The following is a 13,567-nucleotide window of genomic DNA, read 5'->3' on the forward strand; positions in this document are numbered from 1 at the left end:
AGCTCCGCCTCCGAGTCACTCTCTTCCTCTCAGTTCGTTCAGTGAACGAAACACTGACTGAACGTGAACGAGCGAGACTGCGAGTCACCAGCCTCAGTCACACACACACACACACACACACACACACACACACACACACACACACACACACACACACACACACACACTCATACACTGTACTGACTGAAACACGATCGTTAGTGGATGTTAAAACAGTCAGCTAAGTTGGATATAAAAGCCGTTTGCAAACTGACAGCAGCTATAAAAAGCACAAACATTTTCGCGACACCTAAATATTAAAGAACATATTTGCTACTTCCTCAATTTTGGAGACATGCGAGGGAGAAGTAGGGGCGGGCTTTAGTGACACAGAGCTCCCGACCGACTCTGTCCTGTTGGTTCAGTCAGTACGTATCACTGACATGAAAGGGAGAGGGAGGGCGGGCTTTGAGTGACTCTTACGGTCTAGAGCAGGCATGGGCAAACTACGGCCCGCGGGCCATATACATATACCGTTGGGCTTTTTAATCCGGCCCGCCGAACTTGTCCAAATTATATTATTATTAAATTAAATTTTATTATAATTAAACCTCGTTCGTTTTCCCCTGTAATGCCCGCGTTTCCCCAATAGATGGCGCACTTCAGAGTGTGGTGTATTATTCCCTTCTTCACTTTTTCGCTTTGCCCTATGAACCCGTATGAGCCATTCTGTAAAAATGAGCGGACCAAAGGAAAGAAAAGTGGACAGTGAATGCCGAGTGTTTAATACAGAGTGGACAACTAAATATTTTTTCACTGAAGTCCGATCAAAGGCTGTATGCCTGATATGCCAAGAAACTGTCGCAGTTTTCAAAGAGTACAGTATCAGTCGTCACTTTGCTACGAAGCATGCTAACTACGCTAGCAAGCAGTCAACGCAAGAACGGGCGGCTACAGCTCAGAGGTTGAAGGATAATTTACAGACTCAGCAACATTTTTTTCACCAACAAACTGCGATTCAAGAGTCAACTACCAAGGCAAGTTTTTTGCTGGCATTCAAATTAGCAAAGGCTAGCAAGCCTTTCTCCGAAGGCGAGTTTTTAAAAGAATGCATCATAGAGACAGCAAAGGTCCGGAGAGCCAAGGCCAGTTTGAAAAAATCAGTTTATCACACAGGACTGTGACTCACTGTGTGGAACTGATTGACGAAGATATAGCCAGTGAATTAAACAAAAAGGCTGAGTCCTTTAAGTTATATTCACTAGCGCTGGATGAAAGTAATGATGTGAAAGACACTGCTCAGCTCCTCATTTTTATCCGAGGGATTAATGACAGTTTTGAGATAACGGAGGAGTTTTTGACCACGGAGTCCCTGAAAGGAAAAACGCGAGGAGAGGACTTGTATAACCAGGTGTCTGCTGTCATCGAGAGAATGAAGCTACCTTGGAGTAAACTTGCCAATGTCACAACGGATGGATCGCCAAATTTAACTGCAAAACATGTTGGGCTGCTGAAAAGAATCCAGGATAAAGTGAAAGAGGAAAACCCTGACCAGGATGTTATTTTCCTTCACTGCATCATCCATCAGGAATCTCTGTGTCAGTCTGTATTGCAGCTTAATCATCCAGTGAATCCAGTTGTAAAACTTGTTAACTTTATACGAGCAAGGGGACTTCAGCGTCGTTAGTTTATTATGTTCCTGGAGGAAACTGATGCGGATCATCAGGACTTACTGTACCACTCTCGTGTCCGCTGGTTAAGTTTGGGCAAAGTGTTTCAACGAGTGTGGGAGCTGAAAGTGGAGATCAGCGCATTTTTGGAGTTAATGAGGAAATCCGACAAATTTCCTGAGCTAAGCGATATACCTACGTATGTGAGCAGACATTCAGCGTCATGAACATCAACAAAGCCCCTCACAGATCCAAGTTAACTGACCAACACCTCGGATCTATCCTGAGAATTACCACTACAAAACTAACTCCAGACTTTAATGCACTGGCAAAAAAGGGAGATCAACAACACTGTTCCCACTGAAACTGAACGTGAGTTTCTCTACTGTGTTTATTAAAATTAAATTAAATTAAATGAATGCATTTGGAAATCAATTTGTACAATGAGCCTTGCATATTCATGCTTTGCTACCTGTTAAAGGCCAAATCCTTTCATGTAATGGCTTTTACATGTCATTTATATTAGTTCACACAAACACTCCATCCATCTGTTCCTGGCCCGGCCCCTCTGTCAAATTTTAGAACCCATTGTGGCCCGCAAGTCAAAAAGTTTGCCCACCCCTGGTCTAGAGAGAGACACGAGACGGGAGAGCGCAACTGAAGTTGAGAAATGAACGACTCTTTTCAGTAAGTGATTCAGTTCAGTTCGTTCACCCAGATGATTCGTTCGTTTTGAACGAATCGTTCACGAACTACACATCACTAGTTCAAGGCATCTTGGAAGTTTTGAATCAGTAGGGGACAAACCGCGTCCCGTACTGATTCAAAACGGGACGCAATATCAAAGTGTAAAATACGGGACGATTCCCCCTGTCCAAAGAAAACGAGACCCTCAAGTTTAAGACGGACGACCTGGAAAATAGATCGAGGCGCAACAACATCCGTATAACAGGCTTACCTGAAAAAGTTGAGGGTCAGCATCCATCCTCGTTCATGGAAATATTCCTTAGGCTAAAGAACTTTTTGGAGCAGACGCTTTTCCTATCCCCCTGACTGTGGACAGAGCCCACAGAGTAGCCACTCCGAGGAAAAAGCAGGATGATCCCCCACGTCCATTCATTGCTCGGATCCACTATTTCCAGGCAAAGGAGCGCATCCTGAAGCTGGCGAGAGAGGCTGGGTCCCTATCCTTCCGTGGCTCCAAGACACACATCTTTCCCGACTACAGCGTAGAGGTATGGCAAGCCCTTTTAACATTTAAGTATTAATAGCAATTGTAGATATCAATAATTGCTTTTTGACATGTTAGAATTCCAAGCCGACATATCCACAATGTAATTTTCACAAGTAACAATTCTAATTAAAGATATCTACAATTAATTTTTCACTAGTGGAGGTCATTGTAGATATCTGTAACTTAATTACAACTAGTCAACTTGTGCCATTGACTTCTATTCAAATTTAATTACAGATAGGTCTATCTGTAATTCAATTTTTACATGTTGTAATTCAAAGTCGACATATCCATAATGACATTTTGACATTCTAATTCATAATATCTACAACTCAATTCTCACTAGTAAAAATGTTAATTCTTGATATCAACAATTCTATTCTTACTAGTGACAAAGTTCATTTATGATATCTACAATTGTTCTAACAATACAGATACAGATATCTAAAATGCACTTCTTACTAGTCGAAATTACATTATTGATATCTTGACCTGGAATTATTACATGTAAGAATGCAATTCCAGATATCTGTAATTACATTCTTACGTGTAACAATTATATTAGAGATATCTACAATTTTCTTTTTAACTAGTCAAAATTGAATTGTTGATATCAAAAATTGAATTTCCACATGTAAAAATGCCATTGTAGATATCTTCAATTATGTACAGACATATCCGAAATGAATATGGTAATTTGGTCAGGTAAACTATAACGCCGTAGTAACGGTAACGTTACCGCCGCTAGAGCTAGCTGTAAGCTACTACTACAGTTAGCTAGAGTAATGTCACTAACGGCAAACAGGTAGTGCAATGTTATTAACGTTATATAGCTAAGACGCTAGCTGAAAATCAGCTTATATTTACAATAGAATAGATAACTGGACCTTGTTTGGCTCTTGTTTCACGAATATTAACATAAACATTAACGTCAAATATGTAGACAGCGTAATGAAAGCAAACAACATAACCTGTGGATCCCCACAGTAAAACAACGAGAGGAGTTTGCTCAGATTGGTTTTGGTAAGTTTAGGACATCTGAGGGGGTGAAACCATTGAAACAAGCCTTACCTAACCAAAATGAGACAATGAATATAAAGTAATTATATGTAATTTATAAATTATATTTACAAAACATGTTCACATTAGATTGACATTGTACAGACTTAAACAGCAAATGATGTGTGCTGAATGATACATCTTTTTGTATTTCTCAAATTTCTTTCATTTTAGGGAGACCAGTGCATGAGACAGGGAAAAACCAACGCTTTCAACTTAAACTGAACTGGAGCTTGGCAGAGTTTAATCAGTTTGTCCATCAGAGCTACCCCCAAATAAGCTTAAATCTGTTTGGGTTTGAGTTGGCCAGAGCTGATAAAGGCAAGAGGCTGACAAAGGTCCAAGTCCATTCTGTCAAAGAATTAAAGGAGGTTACTGGAAGGAGTAGACTATACATCCTCCCACTTGTGTTACAGGTATGCAGTTCCTCATACAGTAACTTTGGTCAGTGATAAAAAAAATGTTGAACTTGGATCGCATGAGTTGATTGTTTGTGAACTTTCACAATATATCACAGGAAACAACATTAGGTATGCCTCTCGCACCTCCTGAGCCTGCACCAGCAGCATGCTTTGAAAGTGAGCCTGTGCCAGGACCACTTTTTGAAACAAGCACAACTGAGGTAATGAAGAACACACCTCTTGCCTTCATTACCATTAGTTTTTGGTAAAAGTTTTGTATTTTTTCTGTAATGGGTTACTGTCATACAGTTTTCTATTCTAATTATGTTGTATCTCTCACTTATACTGATTGCTTTTCAGACATTGCAAGAATGGCGGGCTCTACGGCTTCAACAAGACGCAGAATTTAATGAATCATTGTTGGCAGACAGACAAATAGTAGGCTACTTTCATGCTGGATTGTCATTGGAAAAAACATTTGTATTGTATTAATGGATTAGATGAAAACATGTTTTCTTTTATCGCAAACAGGAAATGAGACGTCAGGGACTGGAGTCACAGGAACAGAGACGGTTAAAGGTAAATTCTATTAGTTATGTAATGAAATATGATTTCAATTACTCTTTCACAGTCTGTTGCTCTAAAAATGCATTTTAAAATTCATACAAGTGTAATTATGTGTTATAGGCAATTGAGGCAAGACAAGACAGAATGGAAGCTTTTGAAGAGCCTGAGAGTGTGCTGCTCAAATTCAAGTTTCCTAATGGATTGGAGAGGACGAGGAAGTTTGTCTTGTCTGAATCTATTCAGGTTATCACTTTACCTGTCTTAATGTTAACCTCTGAGAAGGAGTTCACCTCTGATGTTAAGTTTTGCTCTGGGTTGTGCATGGTATGATAATTCATAGATGTAAAGTCCTGTTTCTGTTCTCTGCTTTAGACATTGTTTGATTTTGTTGGGCAAGAGGAAATGGCCAGTGAGGTTTTTTGTCTTAGAGAAGCAGCATCAACCAAAGTACTTGAAAGCACACTGTCAGGATCCATTGAGCAGTACAACAAAGGGTTTTCGACCCTCTATATTCAGTGGATGGTAACACCAGCTGGACAGGTGATTAGCAATGTCATTTCAAACATTTTCATTTGTACTAGTTTTTTTAAATTACAGTTTTAATGTATATTGTGTATCTGTGTTTGTGTGTATTTTTGCCTCCAATTCAGATAATAGATGCATGTGACCCGAGCAATGCTTGCCCTGCCATAGACCAACAGAGCCCTTCACCTCCTCTTCCTTCTCCTCCTCACTAGTCTCCTGTACAATCACTGCCTCTTCAGCCAACTCTTAGAACAATAGTGGAGAATAGTGAATCCTCATCATCTCAGTATGTTATTTTACTTTCATTTGAATATTTATTCTCAAACTTCAAAGTTGTCTTTTGTCATCTTAGTTTTATATTTGTTTTTATGTTACAGAATTGATCTGCAAACTGTCTTGATGAAGCTCCTCAGCAAAGTGGACCTCACCTGTAATCACACAAGCAATCAAATAAACGTTCGCAGAGACAACATCTTGCAGGGTAGCCTTCAAGCATTTAAACGACGCCGCTTTGACCCAGGAGCAAAGCTGGATGTGATATTTGTCGACAGTCTGTAACGTTGCTGCAATTTTCTTCAAATTAAAACTGCTTTTTCAGTGCATTAGTGTAAAGTAATTATAACTGAACACAAGAATAATTAGTAGTTATAGTATGGTTATACTACTCCCAAATTACTCTTTGGGAGTCAAATATTTCAGAACTGATATGACGTTTACTGATATTTCCATGTTAAAGTACAACTCGCACCTTTTTTTCCCCCTCAAACTTGGTTATCAATGACATGTTCCAATGTTATGCAATGGAGGCAGGACATTTTGCAGTTGTACAATAAAATTTAAATTGTATTCTTCAAGAAAAAATATGCAGTGTCTTTGATTTCTGAGGTAAAATGACAGGGTGTAAAGTGGTGTACTGCAAGAAGTAGTCTTATTATTGGTCATTAGACAAAATATTACATTACTTAACTATGATCATATAGAGGGTACTTTAAGTAAAAGAGTGAGCAGATTCCTCACCTGCCTTTAATATTTGTTGAAACAATATTATAACAGTAAAACATTGTCAGTGAACATTTACTATACAACATCTAAATGCAGGAGTATTTTCAGTGTGGTAATACCACTTTTACTTCTGTACAGGAGCAGAATACTTCTTCCATCATAAGGTATGGTATATGGTAATTTATACAACCGTTAGTTCTGACCAAGCAATATGATTGGATCAGAGGCATTACATGAGTGACGATATAGGACACAACATCACTGGGACTTTTCACAACATGTATCACTCCACCTCAGCCAGGAGCTTTGAATACTTTGAATTGACATTTACAGCTGACAGTTTTTATCTATTCATCATCTCAAACAACAGACTCTAATTTCAATGGTTTCATGATAAAATCCATTTCTTATGACACACAAGTTAAGATTCGTACTACAAAGTAGCTGCTCTGTGGTAACCATGGAGACCAACAAAGTAACAGTGCAGGAGAGTGTTTGGGTTGCTTAGAATGAGACTAGTTTTAGTTAAACTGTGGAACTAGTTGAGTTGGTGGAGTTAAAATAATCTGTTGTTGATTTTTACTTGTTACCACTATTTTCTGCTTGTATTACTGTTGTATAAAAGCAACATCACACTCGAGGTCAAGATGTTGTTCTGGATATATTCACTGCTACGATTCTGTCGTAGACACACGCCGCAGTGACGATATTAAGTACAATATCACTCCCTACTGTGTGATATTACTTTAAATTGTCGTCCAATGTATCAGTTTGATCTTAACTATTATACATTATTATTTTCACTTTGCGGCAACACAAGCATATTTGCAATTACTGTGCAGCAAGTCTGGTATTTCTGTGTCATATCTGGAATATCTTCAACTGCCTGGATGATGAGTTGCTGTTGCTGTGAAGTGAGGTGGATTCTGGGTTCTTCCACAACAACAGCTGGGAAATGGTCATTGTCATCATCATTGGCACATCTGGGGAAAGTGCCAATCCCATGGTGTGCCAAAAGGGCCTCCAAACTCTGTTCACTGTAACGGTCCTCACCAAAGACATTGTTGATGGCTGTGCTGTCCATCTCCATATTGGCCAGCATTCCTGCAATCCAGATTTGGACAGGTGTTCTATTGTTTTCTGTGCGCAGACTGTGGTTATTCCAGGCATTTCTGAAATTCTGGCAGAAAGACAATTTGCAGTGCCATTTTGTGGAGGTCATCCTCAGCATCAAGAAGCTCAGAATTCTCAAGAGAGTAAAATGTATCACAGATAGATGTAAGATGGTAGAACATGCAGAAAAACATCCCTCCAAAGACGTTCTATTCTTTGGTTATGGACAGACTCACCTGTGATGTGACTCCTCCTCTCCACACCTTGAACAAGGTTCATGAACAGTGCAACTTGTGAATTCTCACCTCCATAGTCTGATCTAACTCTGGAAGGAAGGCCATACATGCAGGTTGCTTTTACAAACTGCATCAGTACAGTGGAGGCACGATTATTTGTGTTGAATTTAAAAAAAAAAAAAAAAAATGTATCAAACGTAACAATGCTCTCCACCACCATATCCATAACGCCAACTGATATAATACAAACTTTCAACTTCAAATGTATTTAGTGATGTATGTGATTTTCTCTGATGCTATATGTAATTTGGTCAGTCTGTCCGTGTTTGTTTTTCTTTCTATCTGCTGGGCTCCGGTCTCTCTTACAAAAAGAGTATAATCTGATAACATAAATTATATAAATTAGAGAATATCTTGTGTAGTTATGGAGTTCATCCCTGTTAATACTTAGTCATGTATATAACATACAGACCAATTACCTTATGACGCGCATGTTTCCATCTATGTGCAATAAACTGTTGGGATGGGGAACATGGTACACCCTTCTGGTCACAGCACTGCTCCACCTGTGTGCAGCTGCAGCAGGATTTATCTGGGTCAATGCGTCTCGTACCCTACGGCGTGGAACGAACAGCCCCTCAGCTCGGAGCAATCCTCTCATCATCTAATAACATAGAACCAACACACAAACCAAAAACATTTTCAGCTAGTTGTATTGGTGACCCGAATTAAAAAATACATTTTCTGTATAGTTCATGGGAAACATAAAAACTACTGTACCTCACTTCCTGTATCAGGATAAAGCCCATGAAGTCTTGTAATGTGTTGGATGAGCTCTTCGTCTGTCACTGGTAGATGTCCTCTTGCGAACAGACACTCCAAGCAGCTTTGTTTTCTTGTAAAGAAACGATGAGGAGCAACCAAACATGCCAGCCATTTGCTTGACAGTGTATCCTTGTCTCAGCAGAAACACTATATGCTGCCTTGAAACATCAATGGCTGGTCTGCCACGGCCTCCTGACAAATAGGCAACAACAGGGAGCTAAAAAATTACTTTCAAATATATGCATTGCAGATTACTGACTACTTTATTAAACTGTAAAACGCTCTCTTAATGTATGTCTTAGAGTCCTGTATCTAAATGACATATGTATGTAACATTTTGATAATTAAGATAGTTTGGGAAATTGCGTCTCTATCTTTCCCATTTAGAGTATAAATAACTTGCTCACATTTTTTAAGAAGTGGTCTAAACTAACTCTGTTGAAACTAACTATAGCAAAGCAAAAATGAGTCACCATCAAAGCAAGAATGTCTTAATAATTCATGAAACTATCAAGCTTATCATCACATTCCCTCTGTTTCAGACACACAGGGTGCGGCAGCAGATGGTTCCTTATCAACTAAAGACACTACTGCAGAGGGTGTGAGGTAAGATACATTTATATACTGGCTACTAAAAGTTATATCTCATCCAACCACCTTAAAAACATCATACAGTAGTTGTAGGCTTTAATCGATGTGATAAAGGTCAACATAGCTTTGACCTGGATGAACACTTTTATAGCCAAACACAGTTTAGGCCTAATGATACTGCTTTTTTATTGTTCTTTTACATCTCTTCAAATTGCAAATATGAACCCTGTCCAGGCTAAATGTAGCCTACATCATCATTTTGGTGTTAACACGAGTGGACTTAAACTAGACTACACAACACAGATGTCTTTACACGTCATGTTCACTCAAAAGTTTGAAAATAGTGGATTAATACCTGTTGAGACTTAGGACTAATATGTTTTACATTAACATATCAAAGTGCATTTACTCTACAGTTCACATTCAGACACTGATGACAGAGGATGTTTTGTAAAGTGACTGACCATATGCATAAACTAATTCCATTCCTTAAAATTCACACATCACTGGATAAGCCACCTGGCAGTGATTTAGAGTCCAGTGTCTTGCCCAAAAACCCTTGATAAGTGGACTGCAGAAGCAAGGATCGAACCACCAACCCCCTGGTTGAGAGATGATCATTAGTACCATTGAGCCACAGCCAGGCACTCAAAATCCATTAATCCCCAAATTTAAAGCATCCTATAGAAATGTTTTGTACATTAGGCTTTTTAATTTATAAAAACAATTACAAAATAATTCAGCCAATATATTTGTCATGCCAAAATGTTGATTTCCATAAAGTCCTCTAAAATGTTAAATCACTTGGGCTGTAATCTTGAGTAGTTTTGATGATTTGATTGATTGAACTGTTTTTTGCATTGAACTAAGATTGAGTGACTCAGTGAAATGTCTGTACCAGGATGTTTGAAGCTTTCTGTAATCCAGTTTTAAGTTTGTCAAAATTGGTTAAAAATACTAGTGAACCAGTTTTACCAAAGTCTGTCTTATTCCATGTGTATATTTATCTTTATCAATTTATTTGTCAGGCATATAGGCATTGTTACACATTGGATTAAAGTGCAACCGATGCAACGTGTATACTTAGGACTTCTAGCCATGGCTAATTTGCCGTCCTTGTTCCTGGTGTTGGGGTTGTATCAAGTCAACTTTGGTTATATTCTTTAATAATTATATTTAAATATTAATAATATAAATAAAATATAATTAAACTATGTTTAATCTCGTTTTGGGGCACCAACCTGTACTCAGGGAAATATAACCAAAATATCACTCAAATCAGTCTCAAATCAGTTATTTAATTACTAATATTATTAATAATTAATAACTATATTTAATAAATTGAAGGCGTGAAATCCGTACACAAAGCCTTCACACCCAGCTTATATCACAATGCAAATACACCAGTATTCACAAACAACTGCTTTCTTAAATTATAACAGAATTTATTTAAACAAAGTAACATCAATCCAAAATCAATGAACTTAATCAAACAAATAACTATCATAAACTAATCTAAGCAACAAACATTATCAAGCAAGGCTTGTGGATGAGGTGTGAATGTGTGTGTGTGTGTGTGTGTGTGTCTGTGGATGAAAGAGAGATAGAGAAGGGGAAGAGGGGGGAGATTGCTTCGTCCCACGTGGTCGCCCTTTCGATGGCACACACCTAACAAAGACCTAATGTGGCCTTAATGTCTAAAAGAGACAGAGTTCGGCCCTACACGATCTGTGTCTCTGAGGCGTCTGGATGGCCGCGAGTGTACAGATCTGTGTGTGTGTGTGTGTGTGTGGTAGTCAAAGGGGAAGAAAAAAGGATAGAAGAGGAGCGTAGAGGTGGAGAGAAATGCGTGCCTGAAGAGGCCGGATCACAGTCCGAATCCCGCACCACAACTCGGAGTAATTCCCTTCATTCACAGAAACAAACCAATGGCCGAATTCAAGTTAATACGGCTTACACTGGCCTTTCTGATCAGAAGAATAATACCCGGTCATAACGCTGTTATGATAAACACATATAGGACGCAGCGGTCCGAAATGGAAACAACAAGAGTTTTAAACAGGTAAAACTCAGGACACGACGGTCCAACAAAGATAAAAATTACAGTTTCTGCTTCAATCAAACAATTGTTAAAAACACTCTCTAAAGCTAATTCTGCTCAGACCTACTTAAGCTTCACTTGTGAATCGCTTTGCCTGCGATCGGTGAAGGAAAAAGGAGTCCGGCGATAAAACAGATCTTCTGTCCGTCCAGGTGCAGAGGCGTCTGATGGCGGCGAGGGTCCCTTACGGCAAGAGCGGCTTCGTTGGTTCTCCGTCGAGGGGAAAGATGTCCGTTGATGTCCTTTCATTGCAGGACGGAATAAGACCGTTATCTTTGTGATAATCTGTTATAGTCTGAGAAACTGAGATGCGTTCACTGGACAATCTGAGCTCGGAATTCAGAACACTGCCAGCCGCGGATTACCTGCGCGCCAAAACTTAAAACAAAGGAAGATTGTTGCAGGAAACAGGAGGTGAGTTTGTGTCTCCGAGCACTTGAAGTCAGCGCGTGGAAAGAGATTGAACGAGGGGAGTCTCAGAGTTTTGTCACCTGGCCGCCTTCCTTTGGGGTCTCCCTCAGGTTCCGATCCCCCCTTAACGTCACACGTAGGTGTGAAGTACCGCAGGGGATTCTGGGATAAAGAGTCCTTTTAGGCCTCTTTGTGATCTCAGTAAATAACTCAAAGGCACAGAGGTTTGACTGTCCTGCGTGGCCCAACACTGGTTAGGCTTTTAGGAAATAACCCACTAAAATGTAAAATAGACATAAAAACTGATAAATGCATCAGACATACATGGGCAGCAACATAGATGCATAATGATTAAGAATAAGAATTAAGAACAATAACTCAAATAACAATTAAGTCAATAATGGACTCAATGTAATTGAATATTTTCTTTTGCAGATGGAAGGTGATAAGAAAGGTGAAACACCAACATTGATAATCTGATGAAAAAGAAAAGAAGATCATGGGTGAGTGTTGTGACAAGTTGTGTGATTTTTACATTTTATTTGGTGGGGGCAGACAGGAAACAGTGGATACAGAGGGATATGATGTGCAATAAAGACACCAGCAGGAATCAAACTGTCATAAGTGGCTATACAGCCTCCATACCATTAGTCTACCAAGCAGGGTTGGAAATTAACTTTGTTGCTTACCTGTCACTGTGAATAGTGGAATCAAAAGTCCAACAAATACTTAAATATATATATATATTTTAACTGGCAGCAAAATGTTGTAAGTATAATATTATAATCCAGATTTATACTATTTAAGTACAAGGCTTGGCTGAAAATAAAAAGTTTCCTGATATAGCTGTTTCACAATAAAAGAATGTCAATGATATTTACTGGGGACTTTCATTGTGCTTAGTTAGTGGTCTTTAATGCCAAAACAAAATACTGAAAGATGCTGAAATGCTAATCATAATTTTTCTTTATTAGGCCAAATGGTTTACATTATATTATACATATAACAAAGCTCATACTACTATAACCCTTTCAATCACTGAAAAACACGGCATTTTGATGTTGAATGATATACCGAAGAATAGGAGCATATAGATCGAAAATAAAAGTGGACCTAAGATTGATCCCTGTGGTACACCATGGGTAATATGTGAAGTGGAAGATGAATGATTACATGTGTTGACCGAGAAGGTTCCGCTAAAGCTAGAAAAAAACAAACCTAGTGCAGTGGTGGAAATATTTCAGTGTTGTGGTCAAATGTTGTTAGGCTTAAGGTTATCAAAAAATGGTATACCACTCGCTTGCCTTACAGCAATACAATCTTGTTTTTTTTGGAGTCGTTTCGAAGTTAAAGTTCTAATATTTTGACAACCCTAGTTCTACTGCCGCCTTGGAGCAAAAAACCCAAGTATTTACCTATTTAAAGATTTACGTTTTCAATAAGAGCTTATTGGATACTTACAACCTAATTAGCACTAACTGTCAGTGGCAAAATGCTCAAAATGTCCCCCAATCTTTTATTTATAATCAAACCTGTTGCCGATTCCTTTTTTCCGCACCCACAGCTGACAAACTTGACCCATCACCCGAGGTTTGGACCGAATCTCAAGTCAGCACCTGGCTGAAATCAATTGGAGTGAAGGAGCCGTACATAGAAAAGCTTGCCCCGTGGCTTCAGGAAAGCCAAACGCAGCTACACACTAAAAATAACCGGACACTTCAAGGACAGCAGAGACGTGCAGAGCCTGTGGCATGGTATCCAGACCATCACGGACTACAAACCCAAGCCACAGACCTGTGACAGCAACACCTCTCTGCTGAATGACCTCAACAGCTTCTTTGCCAGGTTTGAAG

The 13,567-nt window shown here is 39.1% G+C and overlaps 1 protein-coding gene across 6 annotated transcripts in view; it reads left to right on the forward strand.

The window, feature by feature from the left end:
• LOC132953999 (sterile alpha motif domain-containing protein 9-like) overlaps positions 1 to 13,567 on the forward strand; it is a 76,086-nt gene that overhangs the window by 25,987 nt on the left and 36,532 nt on the right. For 4 of the 6 annotated variants that reach the window (XR_009665700.1, XR_009665703.1, XR_009665704.1 and 1 more), the window contains 2 exons: positions 12,150 to 12,217; positions 13,279 to 13,376. The exons of the other annotated variants lie outside the window; for them this stretch is intronic. The gene's annotated coding sequence lies outside the window, so the exon portion shown is untranslated. Of the gene's footprint in view, positions 1 to 12,149; positions 12,218 to 13,278; positions 13,377 to 13,567 lie in introns of those variants that run through there. 6 annotated transcript variants of the gene reach the window in all.

The sequence above is a fragment of the Labrus mixtus genome, chromosome 20 (genome assembly GCF_963584025.1).
Source record: "Labrus mixtus chromosome 20, fLabMix1.1, whole genome shotgun sequence".
NCBI lineage: Eukaryota > Metazoa > Chordata > Actinopteri > Labriformes > Labridae > Labrus > Labrus mixtus.